The sequence below is a fragment of the Euprymna scolopes genome, chromosome 29, assembly GCF_053919585.1.
Source record: "Euprymna scolopes isolate OS-2025 chromosome 29, ASM5391958v1, whole genome shotgun sequence".
Taxonomy (NCBI): Eukaryota; Metazoa; Mollusca; class Cephalopoda; order Sepiida; family Sepiolidae; genus Euprymna; species Euprymna scolopes.
Window position 1 is genome coordinate 98,812,356 of NC_136510.1, and position 23,229 is coordinate 98,835,584.

Here is a 23,229-nt window from a genome sequence, read left to right on the forward strand (position 1 = left end):
TAAAAATAATGGGTCTATTATATTCCGTGATTATTGATAAATACCGAAAATTACATAAGAATTCAGCAAAAATCAGAAAATTAACCAATTTTAAAGTAAAAGGTGGAATCAAAATGTTTATACATTTTGAGCATCAGCTATTCATTTTGCACGTGCCTATATTATAACAATTCCATAATGACCTGGTCCTTGTTGATTACGGTGTAGTGCTGGTTCTGTGCAGTTCTAGGAGGTCCACCCTCCCATGCTTTGCCTTCTCTCTTTGTGAAGGAGTTAGCTGATTGCTAATCGCCTGAGTTGCCCCTGCCGGGGAGTGCCGACGGGGTTGCCTTGGAACATTCTTGCAGGTCAGAGTGCCCCTCTTCAGGAGCACTGACTTTTCAATCCCACTTTCCGACCCTGGACTGGTGTCACAGTTCTTGCAGTGGGAGAGAACTAATTACCTGAACCGCATTTTCGACCATTTATCATTTTGACTATCAACATTTTAGATTAAAATTATTAAATGGATTCTTATTTTTGTAACAACAGTCCCTTTATACTAAAATAAACGTTGTAGTCAAGATTGTCTGCTCCTTTTAACTTCCGGTTTCCGATATGGGAGGTTGCGTTTTTTTTGTTTTGTTTTTTTTTCAGTGTTTGTGGTGGTGGTGAGGAGGTCTACCTTTTTAGGCGATTACGTGTGGTTTTACGACCTTAACACTCGGGCTTAGGGTTAGTAGTAAAAAAATTAAATTACCTGCCCTACAAAGTTAGAATGTCATGAAAATTAATTATTTTATGTTTAGTTTATCTATGAAATTTATCCCCCGCTTAAAATTCTAATTTGTTCTTTCATTTTCGCAAAGTTTTCACAATGTTCACATGTAATCGCTTGAAAAAAAAAAATGAAGTTATAGTCAAGATTGTCTGCTCTTTTTAACTTCCGGTTTATACTCTGCAAACAGGACAACAGTAACAAGCAAAATATGGCCCCTTCTGATTAATAATTATCTTCCTTTCAAGTAACATGAAAACACCACCAGTCTGCTTTCTTCGTGCTAAGAATGGCTTTCTTGTTTGCTTGACCATATCTAATTATCCAGCCGAATGCACAGCATAAACCGGAAGTTGACAAATGCAGAAAATCTTGACTATAACTAAAACAAATATATACTAATGGGTTATCACTTATAAAAAAGCTTCTCGACAGTAAGACTTACTGAGATGTATATCGTCAATTGAATGATGGAGTATATTATGAGAGGATTTAAAATGGTGAATGTAACGGACAAAATTTGATTACTTATAGGGACAGTTTGTGACAAGTATTTGTTGAATTTGAAGACGACCATGTTGTAGTCTGCACGGACATAGTCCTGTGGGAATGTGTTCAACAGACGGGAAGTTCTTGGAAAAAAACTCTGTTTATGGGAATTTAGTCAGCATATCAAGGCTAAAAAGCAACTCGAGTGTTAATGAGATGAATACATAATCATCAATTTGACGATGAAGCATATTATGAGGAGATGAAAAATGGCGAATGAAATGAACATAAAAGGTGATTACTTATGCGAATGGTTTATGGCAAGTATTTCTTGACATTAGACTGTAATATGACAATGTTATCTTTAGGCAAAGAAGCATGAGAAGTTCTTGGAAAGAAACTTTGTTCATGAAAATTCCATTTCATGTTGTAGCATAATCAATTATTCGTGTTACTTAGATTTTTCGGACTACTGTTCTTATCTTGGGTGTTTTAGCACAACGTTTCGGTCGATGTAACCGTCGACCTTTTTCAGGTGTATCTTGTTGAACATAAGGGAATATTTTGCCGAACTCGGGACTGTTTTCTGTCGAACTCGGGAATTTGCATGGAATTTTGAATGGAACCATTTATTTAATTCACAGGGTTAGCATGCTCTTGTTCCGGCAGACATGACTGGGTACAAGTCTTAAGTAAGTCACAATTGTACTTTTAAGTGTCACCCGCACTGAGGATTGAACTTTCAACCTCTAGAAGAGTGTAACTTTACAACTGAATTTTACCAAGTACTTTATCCACTATGCCATGGGTATTTGCGGAGTAAAAATACAATTGCAAATTACTTAGGATTTCTACTCAGTTATGGCTGATGGAACGAAAGTATGCTACTCCCTCTCCCGTCGATTAAATAAAGGGTTCTGTTCGAAACCCGTGCAGATTCCCGAGTTCAAGAGAGAGATTTCTGAGTTTGACAAGATACACTTGAAGAAGGTCGGAGGTTTCATTGGCCGAAACGTTGTGAAAATAACAATCAAGGAAAGAACAGTAGTTGAAAATACTTTTAATATCTCAGTTCAATTTTACTATTGGGATTTTTTTTTTTTTTTTTTTTTTGCCCAACCAAATTTCTGACAGAACTGATTGGACAATTTTCCGGTTTACAGGTGTGCTTATGTGTATAGGATTGGCATATATTTGGTCAATGACGTCTGCAAAAACACACATATTATATTCGTACAAAGGAAATTATGTTATAGAAAAACTTGTTTAATTTGAAAATTGAGAAACTGTCTATGAATAAGAATAAGTTATTTTAACAACGAAAGTTTCAGAAAAACAAAGAGAAAAACGATTTTAACTCAAAATTAGGAAATAAAGTTTTAAAAAATGTGGTCAAGTTTCTCTATTCAAAATTCGCGTTAACCACGCAATACACATATTTTATAGCAATCGTTAACAACACCGGACGTATACCTTTCCTCTCACCACGAGGGTCGATCCCTTGGGTATATACCACCAACAGATTTTTTTTAAATAAAAATATAATAGATTAAAGTAGTTTACTTGAAGCATTGTTTAATATGTATATAAGAATAAATTTAAGTTTATAGAAGGCAGAACAAGGAAAAGCTGTGACGGATAGAATCAAACTGACGCAACTTTAGATATAAATGGTGGAACCAGCTATGCAGTTTCAATTTTTATTGATCCAATTCATATGTATATGTAAAACCATACATATATATATTTGTGTGTGTGTGTGTGTGTGTGTGTGTTTTATATACACTATTTTACATGTGGGATCTTCTTGCTTGCGTCACAGGGTCAGGTGCTGTGTCTGTGGTGCTATATTTCGAGATGTCTTTCCTTCGTCAAGCGTGTGTTCAACTTTCAAATGTGTATGGCAGGTTTTATTGTAGATGAAGCAGGTTCGTAGAAACTGGAAAGTTCATCTGTTATTTATATCGGACGTGTGTTGTTACCTGATATTATTTGTAGTTTTTTTTTTATACTAATATTTAACCTTAATTTTTAGTTTTTATTCATTGATAATACAAAGATAACTATAAAATGAAAAGAAACAACGTTAAGATGTCTATGAATAAGCTCTGTTAACAATGAAAGCCTCAGAAAATAAAAATAAAAAGTGATTTTAATACTTTAATTAAAAAAAAACGTATTCAGTTTTCTAAATTTTCAACTTAAAGGAAATTACATTTTCCACGCAAAAAATGATTCTCACAGAGATATTTACAATAAAACAAAAGACACAATAACTGTTTTCAACTACATCCATCACACGTCAAAATCATCTTGCGCGCTCAAAAATCAGTTTTGATTCCTGAAGTAAAACTCACTGTTTTCATGGCGATATCCCAGGACATAAAGGCCAGAATTTTAAGCGATAAACTAGTCGAGTCCAGAATAAGGGATAGTACTAGTATGATATCACGCTCGGCTTTTCTTGCTCCTTTTTAGGGTCTTCAGAAAACATATCACAATTCTCAACTCACGCATACACTCTCATATGCACACGCACACTAACAAAAACACAATGGTTAATTGTCTTACTCACTGTCACACGCAAACATTCACTGACAAAAACAAACGTATACGCACATACATTTTAACATTCGTAAGTTTTCTCATTCTGAACTTTTTACAATAAAAACTTCACTTGTTATATGAACATTTACTCACTTAAAATAACTTTCAATCCAATTATATATATATATATATATTGTTCATATTGTTTATAATATATATATATATATATATATATATATATATTGTTGTTTATAATATATATATATATTGTTTATATTGTTTATATGTATTTATATATATGTATATATTGTTTATATTGTTTATAATATATATATATATATATTGTGTATATTGTTTATAATATATATATATTGTTTATATAGTCTATAATATATATTTATATATATATATTATTTATATTGTTTATAATATATATTTATATATATTTATATTGTTTATAATATATATATTTATATATATATATTGTTTATAATATATATATTAATATATATATTGTATATTGTTTATGATATCTTTATATATATTTATATATTTATTTTTATATTGATTATAATATATATACATATATTTATATATATATATATTGTTTATATTATATGCATATTTATATGTATATTGTTTATAATATATCTATATATTATATATATATTGTTTATAATATATATATTTATATATATTGTTTATAATATATATATTTATATATATTTTTTATGTTGTTTATAATATATATATTATATATATTGTCTATATTATTTAGAATATATATATTATATATATATATTGTTTATAATATATATATTTCCATATATATATATTGTTTATAATATATATATTTCGATACATATATTGTTTATATTGTTTATAATATATATATTTATATATATATTGTTTATAATATATATATTTATATATATATTATTTATAATAAGTAAGGATCAGGTGTTTTGATCATTTCATAGTTAAAAAATAAATAAATAAATGAAATAAAAATAATAATTTAAAAAAATAACAGCAAGAATAGATAAACTAAAAAAATAAAAAAATATGTAAATGGGGAAAAAGGTTATGATGAAAAACCCAAAGGAATGTAGATTGATTGTGATAGACGTGAGGGAGAAATAGACCAGATCAAATTAGCAAATAACAAATACGAAAAAAATAAAAATAAATAAAAATAAAAACACGGAAAATAAAGTAAATACCCATACATAAACTGAGAAGTAATATTATAACCACTAAGGATATATATATATATATATATATATATATATATATATATATATATATATATATATATATATATATATATATATACTAGCAATCGGTGCCCGGCGTTGCCCAGGTGTTTTGAGGTTAATGCTGAGAAAAAAAAAAAAAGGGTCAATTTTTTAAAACTTTGACCCCTATTATGACCTTTTAACATTTATTGTTTAGGGATCAAGTAAAGTTAATAAGATATAGATATAGATAGATAGAAGATAGATAGATAGATAGATAGATATAGATAGATAGATAGATAGATATAGAAGATAGATAGATAGATAGATAGATATAGAAGATAGATATAGATAGATAGATAGATAGATATAGATATAGATAGAAGATATAGATATAGATAGATAGATAGAAGATAGATAGACAGATAGATAGATATAGATTGCGTAATATTTGCGTAGAAATGAAGAAAATCAAATTTACTGTGTATTTATCGTGTTGCCATAACAACGTGACGTAGCCAAGGACGTGAGTGTGTGTGCGTGTGTGCGCGTGTTTTGTTTCGTATCTTATCAACTTCTTCGAATCTATGTGTACAGTAATACACACCCGTTTTTCGAGCTGAATAAATGTGTTACATTGAATAAAAACACGAAGTTTGGTAGAAAAGTAACTTATCTTGCCTTTGATAACATTTATTTGTTATATATTTGTTTTTTGACACCTTTTTCGAATCTATGTGTACAGTAATACAAACCCGAAATGAAAAGACCACGAGGGAACGCGCGTTTTACATAAAAATAAGTATTTTTAAATTTTATCTTTCTAGCTTTAAAAAAAGTTTAAAAATTTTATCAGCCGGCATAATTTATTTTTAAATATTGAAAAATTTCAGGAAAATTAATTTTTGCTAGATTTTCAAAACATTGTTTTCGTGTTGTGTACGTGTCTGCGCCTAGCAGAATGGCGGCCGTGGATGTCGTAGGTTGGATTGTAAGATTGTGTAAGATTCGTATTTTTTTAATTTGTAAATAAACAAGTTAGAAAAAAATTAAACCCTTCCAAGATGGACAATAAATAAAGCCATAATATTTTATGGTAAAATTAAGAGCCTACGAACCATAGTTTTTTAGGAGATGTGATTATTGGATTAACCAATCAGAAATCGTCTGTGGCACACACATCTCTGTTTTTATAGATATATATATATATATATATATATATATATATATATATATATATATATATATATATATATACAAACCAGGAAAAAAATAAAAATAAATAAAATATATTTTATTGTAAGTCAGTAAAACTTTCTAAAGAGAAAAAAAGTAAAAGAAATTAAGTTTGACAGAGTTATCTCCCTTATACTATAATTTACTGAATATAGTATATATATGGTATGCATGTGTGGTATATATGTATTTATGTGTGTGTATATGTATTTATATGTACGTGCGTTTGTGCATGTGTAGTAGGTATACATAGTAGATATATATTTACTAAACTTTAGAAAGGGGGAAAAAGAAAAGATCCAAGTAATAAAGTTAAGCAAAATTATCTCCCTTACACTATAATTTACCGGGCGTTTACTTGGTACTACATATTTAAAAAAATATATAAATAAATGACGATGTGTGTAAACAAAGATAGAATATTATAGCTACAAAATAAAACAAATAAAAAAATACATAAAAATAAGCCCGAATTACCCACCTTACATACGAATACAGATACATAAAAAAAATAAATAAATAAAATAAAAACAAAGGAACACAAAATGAAAACATCATCAGCAACAACAAAAAATATATATATTTATAACAAACTAGTATAAAACATATATGTATATATCTATAATAATAATAATAATAATAATAAAAAGAGATAAAATACGTTTTAACACAGTTATCTCCCCCTCACACAATAGGTCACGTGAATTTTCACTGCGATACTATTATTGTAAAGAATGAACACCCTTGTCCGCATAATAATAATAACAATAATAATAATAATAATAATAATAAATTATACAATATTATATAATATTATATATATATATATATATATATATATATATAGCCAATGCTTATAGCAGAAATAAAAATATAATAAATAAGTAAAATTACCCCCAGCTCCATACGGCTAAACTAATCACACCTTTCTGCGATCCTGACCTTTTTCTGCAGTCCTGTCCTCTTCTCTTCCGCCATCTTGAATATACTTTTGTTTTCTTTTTTGAAAAGGGGAGGTACCTTTCTCCTGAAATTAATCAAAGTCCCATACCACTAACGGACTTTATATACACCGGACATACCAGCAACTTGGTTATAAAATAATTATACATCAAGGTGAGGAATGATAGACGAATAAACAATTAGACATTTCTCTACTCAAACATACTTGTTTGTCTTTCTTTTCTTTCATGATTCCGGTCTTTCTTCACATTGTGTTTTGGCTTTTAAAACTTTCATGTATTCCTTTACCAACAATGCTTCAAGCAAACTACTACATATATATATATATATATATATATATATATATATATATATATATATTCAGGTTTGAGGTGTTCAAAATGTTTGATTAGCCTATATATCTATAAAAGTGAGAATATTTGTGTGTGTGTGTGTGTGTGTGTGTGTTTGTGAGGACGATTCTCAACCTATATGCTCAACGAATTTTTGATCTAAACACTTGAAATTTGGTATATAGGGTATTCAGACATGTGAAAAACTTAAATCGGTTTTCATCATGGAAAAAAGGGCTGCCAAGTGGTCAAAATTGAAAAGTTCATACTTGTCATCTGATTTTTATCCATTTGTAAACAGTTTCATGAATGCGCATGCATAAATCGGTCACATGACAGCTTTCTTATGTTAAGAATAAGTAGGTTTGAAAACACTTTTTAAAGATTGTGTCAAGCTGGCCTAATAGTTATTTCACTTGACTCACTATCTTTAGGTTTTGGTTTTGATCTTAGCTCGAGTATGATGATGACGACGACGATGACAACGACGACTGAGGAAGTAAATAAAACAAACAGTTGAATCAAAAGATGTCAGGAGACAATAACCTAAACCAATTAGAATTACAGGAAGAGAACTCTAGGGATATCAATAATGAAGGGGTGAGATTTTGCCGCTAGACGATTAACCATTCGGTCAGATCTGAACTCGATTAAACCTAGAACCCCATCTTCCAGCGTAGACCCCTACTACCAGGTCTCCTTCTCCAATATCAGGGGTCTACGTTCCAACCTTCCAGAGGTTGAAACCCAATTACAGGAGACGAAACCGGACATATTATTTCTATGTGAAACTGGAATAGGGCCGACCACTTCCCTAGATGAGTTCATAATTAATGGATACTCCAATTTAACAGCTAAATCTGACTCCCAAGATCGCCATGGGCATGGAATATGTGCCTACATTAAGGATGGCTTCCCATGTGGCAGGGATATCTCTAGAGAAGATCCTAATTTACTCTATATGTGCTTCAGGGTTGCACTTGCTAACACCACTGCATTTATATTTGCCCTCTATAGGCCCCACAACAGCGGAGTTACTATCTTTAAGAGCATATCTGAGAAAATAGACCACATACTGTCTTCACATCCCTCAGCTAACATCCACATCTGTGGTGACTTCAACGTCCATAACGTGGAATGGCTGACCCATTCAAATAAGACAGATGATGAGGGGAGGTTTTGTCATGATTTTGCCATTGCTTATGACCTCACTCAGATTGTTCGCGAACCCACCCGTGTGCCCGATACACCCAATCAATATGCAAGCCTCTTAGACCTTTTTCTTTCAACTTCCCCTGAGCTATGTTCATGTACCGTTCATTCTCCTTTAGGATCCTCCGACCACTCTGTCGTATCAGTTAAGATAAAAACAAAATGTAATAAGCCATCAGACGTACCCCGCCACCGTACTGTATACCGATACTCTATGGCTGACTGGGATAGCTTCCGTACATTCATATCTGATTTACATCTGCACTCCATGTTTAAAAAGGAAGTGTCCTCTATAGTATCAGATCTGACCGAATGGTTAATTGTAGGCATAGACCAATTCATACCATCTAAAAAATTCCAACAAAAACCTAACAGCCAGCCGTGGTTCTCCCCAGAATGTGCTGCTGCTATCGCGCACAGAAATCACTTTTTCCATAACTACCAACGTAATAGATGCACTGAGACTAAAACTGCTCTCAGGACTGCCAGCAACCACTGTAAAAGAGTAATAAAAAATGCAAGAGAGCTATATGCCCAGTCTGTTAAATCCAAGGTAGCTGATCAGCGGCTTGGTTCCCACCAGTTTTGGCAAATAACAAATAGGATCCTGAACAGAAGTGTGTGTTCTATCCCAACCATTATCAATGGACCAGAGGTTATCTCGTCAGCGTCAGACAAGGCCAAACTATTTGCAAAGAACTTTGCAGCTAATTCTACCCTATGCGATGAAGGCCATCAACTCCCCATATTTCCTCCTATAACACAGTACAAGCTAGGTAACATACAAATATCCGTGCATGAGGTCGCCAAGCTAATAAAAAACCTAGATTCCAGTAAAGCAACTGGCCCTGATGGCATCCCAATTATAGTGTTAAAAAAGCTTCAACCAGAACTTGCTCCCATACTTACGAAACTATTTAAGCGCTGCCTTAAGGAGAAGTGCTTTCCGACCCCCTGGAAGACCTCATCAGTTTGCCCTGTATTTAAGAATTCAGGTGATAAGTCATCTCCCTCTCAATACAGACCAATAAGTCTTCTCTGTGTTATGAGTAAGTTACTGGAATCAATATTAAATAGAGAAATAGTCAACCACCTCAGCAGGAATAACCTTCTTAGTGACACACAATATGGTTTCCGCTCTGCAAGATCTACCGCAGATGTGCTGACGGTTATATCCCACAGGATTAGTGAATCTCTTGACAAAGGCTTCCTTTCTAGGGCAATTGCTCTTGACATATCAAAGGCCTTTGACAAAGTATGGCATAAGGGTCTACTTCACAAGATTTCCAGCTACGGTATAACTGGAAATGTTTTCTCAATCATTAAATCATTTCTCTCCGATAGGCTCATAAGAGTAGTGGTAGATGGACAAAAATCGGAGGCCTGCAATATAAATGCTGGAGTCCCTCAGGGGTCAATCCTGGGCCCAACTCTCTTCCTGATCTACATCAATGACCTCCCTAAACACATACTTAAATCATTCGTTGACATCTATGCTGATGACACGACCATCTACGGCAACACATCAAAGGCTGTAAATGACGAAGTTCTCTCGGATTCTCTCTCCTCTGATCTCGAGCGCGTGGTTCAGTGGGGGAAGATGTGGCTAGTTACCTTTAATGCATCCAAAACCAAACTCCTATCCTTACATCATCAACGCTCTGATCCCCAGCTGGCATCAATTGTGATGGATGGCTCTCGTCTGGGTGAGGCCCCGTGTTTTGACAAGCTTCTGGGTTTGACCTTTACTCCTGATCTGAAATGGAACACGTACATCAAGTCTGTTGCCAAGGTCGCAGGAAAGATGGTGGGATCCTTCTACCGCTCCAGAAGATATCTCACTACTGATGCAATTCTCTATCTATATAAAAGCCAAGTACGGCCAAGGATGGAATACTGTTGCCATATCTGGGCAGGAGCTGCCAAAAACAGCCTATCATGCCTTGGCAGAGTACAAAATAGACTTCGTGGTTTAGTGGGGGATGCCCTTTTCTCTACCCTGCAACCCCTCTCCCACAGAAGAGACGTTGCGAGCCTATCCTTGTTTTATCGTTATTTTCATGGCAGGTGCTCGTCTGAACTCCAATCCCTGGTCCCCCCTCGCCAATCTTTCACGAAAAACACCCGTCTAGCTGAATCCACTGTGAAAAATTTCCCCCACTCTATATCTGTGCCTAAATCAAAACGCGGATTTCATGAGCAAAGCTTCTTTCTTAGAACTGCACGCCTGTGGAACTCTGTTCCGTCTGCCTGCTTCCCTCTGGACTACAACTTGGATGTCTTCAAGTCTAATGTTAACAAATTCCTAATGAACCGCCCCCCTAATTAAACACTTCATAAAATCTCCTCACTAACGTGATGTACTTGCAATAACCCTTATCCCTGAGTGGCTTCCGGGCTTTGATAAGTGGTGATCACTGTGTAAAAAAAAAAAAAAAAAAAAAAAAAGACGAGTTTGTCATGGGGTACAAGACTGAATTCATTCAGGCACTTTTTAAACAAACACAGGGTTGCAACATTGTGATGTGTGGAGTTTAATTGATACTACATGACCTATTAAATTGGAGCTACACCAGTGGTTTCAAACCTTTTTTTGGGTCAGCACCAGTGATGGGATTCAGCCGGTTCGCACAGGTTCATGCGAACCGGTGCTTAAAATATAAGTTTGGCGTATCGGTTGTTAAAATTACGTAAACCTCGATTCATAACTACATTATAGTAGAATCTTTATTCTTATTAACATTTTCTTAGAACCTGTTCTTAAAAAAATTGGATCGCACCACTGGTCAGCACCCCTCAAGAATCTTCCCCCCCCCCCCAATATCGGAATTCACGTTTAAATGCATGGTTGAATTAAATCTATTCAGCCATGTATTTAGGCCATTTAACACTGAGATGAAAACAAGAATTATATTGCAAAAGGGAACAAAAGAGATTACAGTATCGAATGTCGTTGACAATGTGAGGCTGCCATGGGACCGGGAAAGACAAATAGCCTACAATGGCAAGAATGGTGATTTGGACGTCCCAACTGCAAGGTGGCCGGGGTTGTTGTCTTTTTTCTTGTCAGGATCTGATCGCTTTCTTTAAACACCAACTCCTTATCTGTGCCTAAATCAAAACGTAGATTCCATTAATAAAGCTTCTTTCTTAGAACTGCACGCCTATGGAACTCTGTTCCGTCTGCCTACTTCCCACCTGACTACAACCTGGATGTCTTCAAGTCCAACGTAAACAAATTCCTAATGAACCGCCCCCTTAAGTAAACACTTCATTAAATCTCCACACTAACGTACTGTACTTGCAATAACCTTTATCCCCGAGTGGCTTCGGGGCCTTGATATGTGGTGACCACCGTGTAAAAAAAAAAAAAAAGATCAGATGTGATAGAAGACGGCTGAATCGCGCGGCATTTGACAGAAGATGGATACATGCAACAAGTCTGTGTGTACGAAAAGGAGCCAAATTTGAATACGTGTTCCCGCATAGGTGTGGAGTGTGCAATTCCGGGGTCTATCAGACCCACCCCGATCCTACTTTTAGCCCCATCCTTCCCTGCTACCTCCTAACTGTAATTCCCCCTCCCCCCTCTAAATTTCACCCATCTTGGAGAGAAAGAAATCAATCACTAACATCCCCCCTCACCCACCAATTTTTCTTTTCTTCCTTTCGTTACATTAGAGGGCACCCTCACTTAAAAACTGTCCCACAGGATCCCAGGTTCCTTTACAAACCGAAATGAAACAGGCGGTCTTTCGAATAGTTGGGGTTGGGAGAGTCCTACTAACCACTTTTTTTTTTTTTTTTTTTCTTCCTCCGCCATCAACACAAATGAATTATTGTAATATCATTATTGTTATCTTTGTTTGCTTTCACACGTCAATAAAAAATGTTTTAAACAATTGGGTTCTAAGTACAACGTCCCCCAGTACGAAAGGGTGAATGCGGTATTATGGTGGAAGAAGATAGTAGCTAAGAGAAACTTTTGTTTAGTTCTGGAGTGACAAGGATGACCAACGACTCTCATTCTTCCACCTTTTTGAGTTGGCCTTGTGCCTAAACTTTTTGTTCGTGTTTAATTTATATTGTATTTTTTTTAACCGGAATAAAAGATTTGATATCTCAACGTGTAGTATCTGTTCTGGTGCTGCACTTCAATATTTTCTTCTCAGTAGAGGAGAAATCCTTCACGACTGAGACAATTTTTATTTTTGTTCCTTTCTCCACGTAAAAACAAAACGACCCTGGTGTCTAACTCTGCTGTCGTGAGGTGGCAAAGTAAGTTGGAACAATATCCTATTGTCTATGTAAACTTTTTTTGCAGCCACAGACGGTGCGAGCACCTCAGGTCAAAAAAAAAAAAATGGAATAAAAAATAAAAAATTTTTTTAATGCTCCATTAATTTAGTTTTTATATATATATTGTTTTTTGTTTTTGTTCCATGCAGAGTGACTTTTTTTCTTTTTTTTTTATTCAAGGGGGGGTCATCAAAGTGACCCGTTTGGAATCTATGGGGGTCATAAAGATGCTTGTAACGATGGAGGTGAGAGGATATCACAGAAGAATCCTTCCATACAATTGTGGGAGAGAAAGATAGGAAAGTCCATTAGATTCGAGGAAGAAAAAGGTTAGGGTTATTTTGAAGGAGAATGTATGTATTTTTTTAACTTGAAACTAAAATCTGGGTTAATGCCCTAGTCTCTCTCTCTCTCTCTCTCTCTCTCTCAGACAGGGTCCAAAAAAAAGGGGTCTCTAACCTAATAGGTCCCACACTATCAACCAAGCTCTAATCCTTGCCACATCACCACAATGTTGCATCCCTGTTTGTTTTACAAGTATTTTAGTGGAAATTACTCTGATGAACTCATTGCACTTGTAGCTCTTTGACGTACGAACCCATGACAAACCTATCTAACAGCAAAATCTCACCCCTTCACTCCTTATGTCCCTAGATGTCGGAAAATCTATTATAATAGCTTCTTCCCTCAGACTGTTAGACTTTGGAATTCCATTCCTGCTTCCCTGTGCAACCGATATCTCACTGCTCAACTCCCTACATAATCCCCTGTAGACATGTTCCTAAGTAGTAACCCATACGTCTAAGACGCAATATGCTTTGTTTGGGGTGAATAAGAGTAAAAAAGAAAGAAAGAAAAAAAAAAGAGAAATTATTTGTGACGTCAGTCCCATTACTTTTCAGACAGAGTGTATTTAAAGAATTTTTTTTTTTTTTTTTACACAGGCATCACCACATTATCAAGACCAAGAGGCCACTCGAGGATAAGGGTTAAAGAGTGTACAGTAGAAATTGGACAATATAGTAATCATTAGTAATGAAAATTTGGTAAATTTGTTAACTTATATGGAACGGCTCATCGTGAACTTGTTTACGTTAGACTTGAAGACAACCATATTGTAGTCAGCCGGAAAGCAGGAAAACGGAAGACAATTCCACAGGCGTGCAGTTCTAAGAAAGAAGCTTTGTTCATGGAATCTACGTTTAGGTTTAGGCACAGATAAAGAGTGGGGGGAATTATTGATAGTGTTTTCAGCTAGACAAGTGTTTCTTGTGAAAGTTAGGCGAGGGGGGACCATAGACTGAAGCTCAGTTGAACACTTTCCATGAAAATAACGATACATCAGAGACAAACTCGCAATATCTCTTCTGTAAGATAGAGGTTGCAGGGAAGAGAAAAGGACATCTCCTACGAGGCTACAAAGTCTATTTTGAACTTTATCAAGGCAGGACAAGTCCTTTCTAGCAGCTCTTGCCCAGATGTAGTAACAGTATTCCATCCTTGGACGTACCTGGCTCTTATATAGATAGAGAATTGCATCAGTAGTGAAATATCTACCGGATCGATAGAAAGATCCCGCCATTTTACCAGCGGCCTTGGCAACAGATTTGATGTACGTGTTCCATTTAAGATCAGGAGTAATGGTCAAGCCCAGAAGCTTGTCAAAACTTGAGGCCTCCTGAAGACGAGAGCCATTCATTTCAATTGATGCCAGATGTGGATCAGAATGTTGATGATGTAAAGAGAGAAGCTTGGTTTTAGATGCATTAAAAGTAACAAGCCACTCCTTTCCCCATTGTACTACGTGCTCAAGATCAGAGGAGAGAGAATCAGAGCGAACTTGATCGTTTACTGTCTTAGATGTGCTACCATAAATGGTAGTGTCATCAGCATAAATGTCTACAAATCATGTAAGGATGTAATTTGGAAGATCATTAATGTAGATCAGGAAAAGAGTTGGGCCCAGGATGGACCCCTGAGGGACACCGGCATTAATACTGTGAGCTTCTGATTTTTTGCCCATCAACTACTACTCTTATGAACCTATCAGAAAGAAATGATTTAATAATTGAGCAGACATTTCCAGCTATACCATAGCTAGAGATCTTGTGAAGTAAACCTTTATGCCATACCCTATCAAATGCCTTAGATATGTCAAGAGCAATTGCCCTAGAAAGGTTGCCTCTGTCGAGAGATTTGCTAATCCTATGAGATATAACTGTAAGCACATCTGCTGTAGATCTAGCAGAACGGAAACCATATTGAGTGTCACTAAGAAGGTTATTTTTGTTGGGATGGTTGATTACTTCTGTATTTAACACAGATTCCAGCAACTTACTCATGATGCACAGGAGACTTATTGGCCTGTACTGAGAGGGGGATGAGCGATCACCTGAATTCTTAAATACAGGGCATACTGATGAGATTTTCCAGGGTGATGGGAAACTATTCTCCTTAAGACAACGTTTAAACAGTTTTGTAAGTATGGGCGCTAGTTCGAGTTGAAGTTTTTTTGAGTACTATAATTGGAATACCGTCAGGGCCAGTTGCTTTACTGGAATCAAGGTTTTTGATTAGCTTGGCAACATCACGTACAGATATATGTATATCACATAGCATGTTTTCTGATACAGGAGGAAATATTGGGGGTTGGCGGCCTTGGTCGCAAAGGGTAGAATTAGCTGCAAAGTTCTTTGCAAAGAGTTTGGCTTTGTCTGATGCTGACGAGGTTACCTCAGGTCCATTGATGTGTTGATGTTTCTCTTTAGTTTATTGATTTGCGGACTGATATTCTAATTGTCATAGTTGTTGTTTCACAACGTTTCGGCCAACTATTTCACTGCCCTTCGTCAGTTTATTTACCGCAACCGTATAGGAATGCTGAATCTCTTAACTGTATCCTCAGTAATTACTGCCTTCCATAGGTGTTGTCAACTAATCCTCTGCCCGGCTTTGGGTAGGATTGAAACCACTATCTTTAGACAATGCTCAGCTGGAACCGTAAAGATTCAACGTCTCTATCCACTGTACCACGAGGCCTGATAAACAAACATGAAACAACTAATGAGCATAACAGTCCATAAATAAATAAACAAATAAATAAACAAACAAACAAACAAATAAATATACAAATTACTCTTTTCAAAGAATTCCAATAATAAAATAATAATTTCTATTTAGCTTTTGATAAAATAATAAAAACAAGAGTTGTTTTGTATCTTTATTTGTTGATAATACTAGTCTGTCCTTTTGAATTGGTTGCTTTTCTCTGGATCTGCAAATTTAGCCGAGAATGAGGACATCACTGGACACTTTTTTTTTTTTTTATATAAACACAAGTTAAATTCAACATTTACAAAGATGTGTTCTGCCCTTAATAAGTAATCACTGGAAAGATAAACGTCTATGATTTCATTTTAGCTTATGTCTTTATAGAGTTATTTCGAATAAATAAATGGCATGAGATGACAGACTTTGCAAAATGTAAAGTATGAATTTTAGAATACTTAAGCCCATTTTGTTTTCTAGATGTACAATCTTACGACTTATTATTATATACTAGCAGGATCCGTTTACCGGCATTGCCCAGTGGGAGCACCCCCCCCCTCCTCGTAAAAAAATAAAGTGCGGTTGTTGTTGGTGGCCAATCCCCAACGTCCTAATTTTAAGAACGGGTTTCAGCATAGACACCCCTAACCTCCTCATGTTAAGAATGTCGTATGAAATAGACACGACCAACCTCACCATGGTAAGAACGGCTTTCGGAATAGACACACCATTTCATTAGTGGAAGCAGGACTGTCAAAGTTCAACCTTGATACATGTTGTCAGCATACCCACCCGCAGAAAAAAAAAAAAAAAAAAAAAAAAAATGGAGGTGGGTGGCGGTGTTGTGTGGAGAGAAGTACACTTTTTATCGCGCGTGCGTAGAACAGTGAATTACAGTGAATAATGCATGTCATTATATCTCGAAAACTACTTGTCTCCACCAAAGTTAAAATAGATTGTCTTATTCAGCATTGTCTAAAACCTATAGAAGTCGTCAGTTTAAAGGAAATAGTGTAGTTGGTGGTAAGATAAAAAGGTACTAAAGAAAGTTAATGTTTGAACAGTGTGGAAAAGGATTCCCAAAAAGAGAACTAAACAAAAAACAACTATATTAAAAACAAAAAAATAACAAAAAGCAATATCTAACAAATAAGTATATTCATAGGCAATGTAATAAAGGGGAAATTTGTACTTTAACGGTGTAAATTATTTAACATACAAAGAAAGTAAAAAAAAAGGCATAAATGTAGTCAAATACAAACTGAATGAAAATGATAATTTATCTGGACATAATTCAGGCTTAGAATGTAAAAATATGTTTTATATAAAAAAAAAAAAAAAATAGTTTTTATGATTTCGAAAGTAAAAAATAATTTTTTTTATTTTTTGGCCTAAACATGCTAATGTAGGCTCGGTGCCACTTTGATGTAGGGGGCTACTACAACTCTTTTTTTATTAAGAGAATCGGCAAACGTTTATGAAATTGCCCCCAACCCTCTAAATTCTACAATTTACATTTTTTTTTTCACGTTAATCTTACCGTATACAAACTTCAGTTTTAGACAAAAAAAAAAAAAAAAAAAAAAAAAATGACTTAGCGTCAGGGATCATTTTTCAATTACAAGTTGAGCAAAATATTGTTGCAATATTTTTCTCAGTGATGGTCACAAAGTACGTGTTCAATTTAGTAGAACATTATCATTAAAAACTGAACCCTGACAATAAAAGTCATAAGAAATCATTACTTTTGAATAATGAAGCGTAATGGTAGTTGTATTAGTATAAGTGTTTAATCCAGTTAACAAGGGTGTCAGTTCAATATAGTTATAATGCTTACCAGGTCTTGACTGAGAGGACTTTTCAGATAGAGGGGAAAATACCATTTTTTTAATAGCACAGCCAGGATGAGATCAGGTCCACATGCTTTTGAAGTGTCAAGATGTTTTATGATAGCATACACCTGAGAAGGAGTGATTTTCAGATCATCTAGTGTGGCATCTGTCCGCAAAGGAAATTCGGGGAGGAGTTGTTTAGCAGGGTCCAGTGTGGAGTTGGAGGCAAACCGACTGGCAAGCATATTAGCCTTCTTGGTTGCTGAGCAAACAACCTCAGGACTGTTGGATAAATCTGCAGTACGCATGCTGCCTTTGCGCGATGACAGCTGCACAAGTAGAAGTAAACCATTGAGAAGAGTGGGGTTTGTTATAAAATTTCCGCTTGGAACATGTGCTTCAATTGCTGTTTTGAACCATTCAATGGTCTCATTTGCACACTGTTCAGCAGGAAGTGGAAAGATATTTCGCCATGGGGCATCTCTGATGAGATCCCTGATGGCTTCCCAATCAGCCTTTTTATAATATCTCATTGTTTTGAGCAATGGCTCTTCAGTTTTGGCTCTATAGTTTAGGGCGATTTCAACTATTATCACTATGCATGCATCTAGAAGCAGACTGATGTAAAAACCTGTGGTTTACTGTATACTGTCCCGTGGCAGTCGTCTGCACCGACAAAAGTTAGCAGTAATACCAAAAAGTGTTGATAGTTCCATACAAAGCCTTCATCACTATAAACAAAACATCTGTGTGGATTTCCAAGCAACTTAGTTGTTGTGGCGGAAGCTCATATGTTGAAATTGACGGGAGAGTCCATCCTATTTATATGAGTATTAAAAGGTTAAGGTCATTAATTGTGTGTAAGGACCGAGTATAGAATATTTATTGTAAAATGGGAACCATTAATTATGAATCTATATATCTATGAAAGTGAAAATGTCTGTGTGTGTGTGAGTACATTTCCCTACCAAACTACTATGTCAATTTTAAGTCTACAGACTCGAGATTTGACATAAGGAGTATTGAGATTTGAGAAAATATTTTTAATCGGTTTTCGCCTAGAAATTTGGCTGTCAGAGGTTCAAAGTTCAACGATTTGACCTTTGAAAACTTTACCAAACTCCTCCGCAAATTTGGGGTCTAAATACACGAAATTTTAGATGTAGGTTATTTGGACATAAATCAAATTAAAAAATTTGATCCGAGCCCAAAACAATAAATGTTAAGGGGGGTCAAAGTTAAAAAAAAAAAAAAAATGACCTCTGCAGTCTCTACCAAATTACTCAGCCAATTTTTGGTCTAAACATTTGAAATTTTACATAAAGTGTATTCAGAAATAGGGCAAGCTTTTCAATTGGTTTTGGCTGAAAATTTGACTACAAAGGGACTAAAGTTTAAAAGATTTGACATTTGCGGTCTCTAGCAAACTATTAAGCCAATTTTGTGTCTAAACATTTGAAATTTTACATAAAGGGTATTCAGACATGCAAACTTTTTAAGCAGTTTTTGGGCAAAAATTTGGCTGCCAAGAGGTTAAAGTTGAAAGAGTTGATCTTTGCAGACTCTACCAAACTCCTCCATCAATTTTAGGTCTAAACACTTGAAATTTTAAATGTATGTTAGCTGGACATTCAAGTGTGTTTTGCTTTGTGACCCATTTCCATTTAAAAATAAAATCACAACATTTAATATTAGTTATCACCTGTGTAAACCCGCAGAAAATTTTTTTTTAAATGAAGCAACCCCCCGTATAAAAAATGAAAATAGCATCAAGTATCCTTTTGAGTGCAAAAAAAAAGAAAAAAGAAAAAAAAAATTACCCAAACGTGTAATATTAAGAAAAAGAGGTAAAGAAAAAGGAAACACTTTAGTCGCGTTAGCCATGGTGAAGTTCTGACATTACGAGCCTTTGAAATAATGCCTTTAAAACATATCGGGAGGCATGAATGACTTTGCGACCCAAATAAAATGAGTACAAAAGTTTAGCATAGCTACAATGATGACAACACTTTTCTCTCATATATATATAGCTCCGCATATATTTCCTTCCATAGTCTTATGCTAGCTGTTCTGTAAAACCTCTAAGTTCGTGCTTACATGCTTGTTTGTTTATGCAGGAAAAAAAAGTGTAATAAACATTAATATAGTAAAGGAAATATTATATTTAGGAAATAAAGGAAAAAAAAAACAAACAATTGTTTTGTTTTAGGTTAAAATGATTGTAGCTTGTAGAGAGAGTGGCCATTTTTGTTAAGGTCCAGCGTGTTTGTTTATTTAAGATGTGTATTCCTGAATAAGTGATTTTTTTTTTTTTTTTAACTCACAGCTAATGAGAATTGCCAAAACTGAATGAGGGAGAAATGATTATTTTTGTAACTGGAAAAAGGTAATGATTTGTGTATGAATTTATGAGCCAGTTATGAAGGTAGACAGGGCAGTATATGCATACTGTGTATATTAGTTCCTGATGTTGACTGGTGGCAGTATGAAGGAAAAAACTACTTCCTCTAAAGATGTTGGCAATCGTGATGATGTTTCTCCTAGGATGTAATGTAGGATTTTATTATAACAAAGAAATGTGTACAAAACGGTGTTCTCAAGTTACATAAGAGAGTGGATAATAGTTTAGACATAATAAATTTCTATGTGGCATCTGTTATTGCAAACCTACAGTAATTTGGTTCAGAAGGGAATTTCTGCAATCAAAATATTAGATGTGGAGATAAAGGCTTTAATTAAAGTTTTGAATGAAAAAGACAAGTATCATTGTTCAATTGTGGTCTAAATAGAAACATTCATTTCGAACGCGCCCCTGTCTTATCAAAGAACCAACTGTTGATTTTAGAAAATTATTTTTACGTAATCACTTGAATTAAAGCTAAACATACAAAAGTCAAGTATCATGGTCCAATTGTTCTCTAAAAAAAAAAAAAAAAAAACATTAATTTCAAACATGCCTTAAGAATCTACAGTTGGTTTTAGAGGTTGGACCTTTTTGCTTGTGTGGTGTTAAAGTTTCTGAAATGTACTTGTGATGTTAGGTTGTATAAAAGTGTTTACTTTTGTCAAAATTGGACTTCCTTCTTTAATTCGATTTTTTCGATCATCAATACTTATCAAATGCATTCCAATACAAAACCTATGTCAGAACACTCCCGGACACATCAAGTACCTTCATATAAAAAAGAAGCCCAGTCATTTCAGAGTTCATATAAACTCTTATACATACACAAAGTTCATTTGATATAATAGAAATTCAAGATTTTTTCACCTATGAAGAAAGACAATGTCATTTTCTCTTTTACAGCATATCAACCCCTTGTTTTTAATCATTTAATGGTGCAAAACAATACCTGTTATAAATGATTCATTGGTTGTTTTATGGAATATCACCCCCCCCCCCCGACTTTGTTTTTTTTTTTTTAAATTTTATCCAGTACTACTGTTTTGAGGTTGGAATAAAAATCATATTTTGTAAATATAATTGATTTTAATCCACTGAAGATATTTTACATAGCATAGTCCATAGAGTAAATGCGGTGTTATGGTGATTGCTGAAATGAAGAGAAAAGAACACTGCTGGGTTTCTCTAGCCTTTTTCCGAATTTTATTATTTTGTTTTAAGTGGGGTTGGAGCATCATACTGGATGTCAGACAATCACCCACTATCGTACATTCCAACAGAGAGATCTTTAAAAATTCTAACCATCCCTTTAAGTGCAGTTGTTTGAATCTCTCTTGCACTTGATTCACCGGGTATATTTGCCAAGTATTTTTTTTTTTTTTTTAATTATTTTGTCATGTCCAGTTGCTCCTATAATTACTGAATAGAGATCTTCCTAAGATTCCACTTTCTTTTCATGTCATACATAAGAGCTTGGTATTTCGTTATCTTTTCACCTCTCAGCTCTGTTTAACTCAGCATCATTTGGTACACTAACTTCTACCAAGGTTGCTTCTTACTACTTCTTGCTCCATGTAACTATGTCAGGTTTTATGGCTCCATTTTCTAGGTACGTAATGTGTCAAGTTAGGAGTAGGATAAACAACTCCTCTCACCACACTTTTGAGTGCCTTGGGCTTCCTTTGTAAAATTGTACTCATTTAATTTCTGCAAATAAATCAAAGTGTAGTATCTGTTCTGGTCGGTTATGCTCGCAGGCATTACCTTCTTTGAGACAGGGCTTAGTTTAAGACTGATCATCTGAGACAGCCGTATACATGGGAATACCATTCAAAGTATCACATTCGTAAGGGTAGCTGGATTCGCACAATGAACTATCCTTTTCTGCTGTGTGAGGCAGTTAAACTGCCTATCATAAACGATTCATTGGTTGAGTTAAGTTGTCTTATGGCATATCAACCCTTTTGCTGATTATTTAATGCCGACAAAACAATACCTCTTGTATTATTCATTGGTTGTTTTACCGTATTTTAACCATTTTAAGGTGATTCAATGCTGAAGTATCCATTATATACAATTAAACAGAAACATTAATTGGAATGTTTATTGAGATGAGTATTTTTTATTTTATTGCAGATTATTATACTCATCTTTTAATTGTTGTTTTCATGACGTTTCGATCAACTATTCCTCTGGCCTTCATCAGGTGGTTACTGCAAATCTCTACGGTTCCAGGTGAGCATTGTCTGAAGATAGCGGTTTCAATCCTACTCAAAGCCGGTCAGAGGATTAGTTGGCCAAAACATGGTGAGGCAACAACAACTATGGAAAGCAGTAATTGTTGAGGATGCAGTTGGGAGATTCGAAGTTCCTATCCAGTCATGGTAACCACCTGACGAAGGCCAGAGGAATAGTTGGCCGAAACGTGAAAACAACAACTAAAAGATGAGGATAATAGTCCGCAGTAAATGAATTAATAAATAGAAACAGCTGTTATCTTGTTAACACATAGGTAGCTAGCTCAATAATTAGTGACATCTTTTTCTTTAACAAATTACCATCTATAAGATGGGGTTGATATGCTATAAGAGAGAGAAATGACACTGTCTGCCATCATAGTTGTAGGAAAAGGATCAATTACGTTTTTAAGGACCCCAGAAAATAAGCAAAATGAAAGAGATGACTTTGGCTTTACACTGGTTGACTTTAGACGCACATGGTATTTGTAATAAAGCATATTAAAGCAGAGTTCTTTTTTTTTTGGGGGGGGGGGGGCATCAGAAGGTAGATTTTCATTATGGAGAAAGATTTTTTTTTGGGGGGGGGGGGTCCTTGAAACTAATTGATCCTAGGAAAGATATGCAACAGAAGT